The sequence below is a fragment of the Octodon degus genome, unplaced genomic scaffold, assembly GCF_000260255.1.
Source record: "Octodon degus isolate 3935 unplaced genomic scaffold, OctDeg1.0 scaffold00007, whole genome shotgun sequence".
Classification (NCBI taxonomy): Eukaryota; Metazoa; Chordata; class Mammalia; order Rodentia; family Octodontidae; genus Octodon; species Octodon degus.
In genome coordinates, this window is record NW_004524583.1 from 15,058,336 (window position 1) to 15,061,040 (window position 2,705).

General features: G+C 38.9%; 1 protein-coding gene across 1 annotated transcript in view; it reads right to left on the bottom strand.

The window, feature by feature from the left end:
• The window catches only part of Gphn (gephyrin), an 837,950-nt gene that overhangs the window by 20,739 nt on the left and 814,506 nt on the right, over nucleotides 1-2,705 (bottom strand). The window lies entirely within an intron of this gene.

Genomic DNA, 2,705 nt, shown 5'->3' on the forward strand with positions numbered 1-2,705 from the left:
TTATTTTTATTTATTTATTTATTTCCATAATTTTATTGAGAAACAAATAGCAATGAGACAGTTTCAAATCAAATTGGTAGGACAGTTTCAATAAATTTTTGTTTTATTTTCTTTAATTTTAGGACAGGATTTACAGGGCCTACAGGGTCTCACTACGTACATTGGACTCGTAGTGATTCTCTTGTTTTCAGCCTCCCAAGTGCTGGGATTAGGGGCCCGTGCCACCACGCCCAGGCACAGTTGCACACCCGGGGGTGGGGATGACATGGCATGCCGGGGAACTGCATGCCGGGGATCAAACCCAGCCGCTTTATTTATTTATTTATTTATTTATTTATTTAGGTGGAACCAGGGATTGAACTCAGACCCCTGAGCTTGCCAGGGAAGCGTTTATTCTACTGAGCCGTCTCCCCAGCCCCTGCTGTTTTTAAATATGTTAAAATATGTGCATTTCTTATAAGTCATGGGCAGTAATTTCATTTTAAATATCTATATTTTATTTTACTTTGCTTTTCTAGGCTGGACTGAATTCACCACATATCCCAGGCTAGTCATGGATTTATGGTGATCCTTCTGTTTTAGGCTCTTGAGTGCTGGGATTTCAGGCAAGCACCACCACACCAAGCTAAATATGTATATTTTAGTTTAAATCTGCAGGCATAATGTCTCATGTAACATGCATTCCATAATACCTTTTAATGATCACTGATCTTATCACAGTAAACACATTTTCCTCTACAAATCCAAACACCTTAGCAATTTTCAAACAGTATGAGCATTTGATTAAAATGCTTTGTACTAGGCTGTTTGTGTCATGGGTCAGAGAGAATCTGTCAAGCTCCCCCACTGTGCAGAGCAGGAGGACCCTAGGGAAGCAAGTAGATGGGTGTATTAGAGCAGTGTGCTAGAGACCCATGAGGCTCACAAGGCTCAGGACTCAGGGGTTCATGGGAGAGGAAAGTGTTTTCTCCTTGTCCACTTCTCAAGCGATGCCCAAGGCAAGTTGCTAACATAGATGGGAATCTCCTCAGGTATGTCTCCAGAGGGAAGAAACTGAGAACACAGCCAGTAGATAGCACTTTAATTGGATATTAAAAAACATGACAGAAGATAAGGATTTGGAATCACACTTGTGAGGCTGAGGCAGGAGGATCACCATGATTTTGAGGCCAGACTAAATTACAGAGCAAAACCTTGTCTCAAAAAAAAAAAAAAAAAAAAAAAAAAAAGGTAATACACAGTATCATGAATATTTATTCTTACCATTTGATTAAGAAAATGTTTTATATTTTCATAAAACTAAAAAATAAAAGAATAACGAGCCAATTCTATTTGATAAATTATATATATATTTTTCTCATTGTGTACTGAAAATCAGAAGTATTTCTACTCCAGCTACTTGGGAAATATTTATTTTAAACTGATGCTCTTCTGAATGCTTTGATAAAAAGGATTATATTTTCTGTGTTGATCTTTTAAAAATAATGCAACATTGCCCTACCCCTAGGGTGGTAATAATGGAGTCCAGTGGTGAACGGCCAACACTAACGCTCACTACCTACCCATCTCCCCAAAGCAGCAGGGGCTGTGGAGTCTGTTATGGAGGGCAGTGGCCAGTGGTGTCTGTGAGCCTCCCCTCGCATGAGAAAAGAGGTGAGATTTCCTGTGCCTCATGGTGGGTATGAGCAGTGCCCTGAAGTGGCAGGGCTGTCAGGGACTCAGGGACGGTGTGGGGTGTGTTATGGTGTTAAGAACAAAAGGGCCAAACGGTCAAACATACTGGTGTCCTCTGCCGGCAGGACATAGGACACAACTATAAAAGAAACTTTTTTTCTTTTTCTTTTTTTTTTTTCTCTAAATGCCCTAAGGGGTGGTTTGGCTGGCTGGTGTGTTGTGGGGATCGAACTACAGCAACCTGAGGCTGACAGCTTTGTGGAAGCAGCCACTTAAACAACTGAGCTAAGGCCAAGCCCCCCGAAACTTTTTTTCTTTTCAACTTAATTTCAAATAAGACCACTATTGTGACTGCTGAAAAAAACCCAATAAATTAGCTGATTCATCAATAGAACCTTAATGATAGCTGTCTTTTTATTAGTCCACAGTCTCAGTATTTAATGTGTTAAGAACGTCTAAGTCCAGATTTTCTAAATGTTTTTATTCTATGTATTCTTGGAGTAATATTTTAATAACATTTCCTTTTCTCTTCTACGTTTCATATTCTTTGTGCCACTTAATGATAATATTCTGTCATATTGAATTTATTTCAGAATTCCTGAAAAATGATAGTTTGATATTGTAGCTTATATTGTCAAGAAAGTTCTTAGCCATCTAGAATGTGTGCGACATAATTAAGAGCAGTGAGTTAAGTTGAGTAGTGTTGGTGGAGAAAGGAACCAATTTCCAAGTGGCTCTCACTGTAGGTGTACTCCCTCAGTTTTAGTAGTCGTTTTCTAAAAGAATCGGGTCACTCTGGCCTAGTATTTCTTTGATTTTTAAAAATTACCTGAAATTTATCAATGGGAGTTGCAGAAAAAGTGAGCAGGTTAACTGTCCTCTGTGAGTTTATGCTGGGAAACTGAATTCTTGCCCCTCATTCTATATAAGTGGTGTTAAGGTGGTGCCAATTTCATTCTGTTGTCCACTTAACATTTTAAGCTTTGCTCTCTGGACTTCTTCATAAACTTCTAGATGCAAAACTTCCTTTA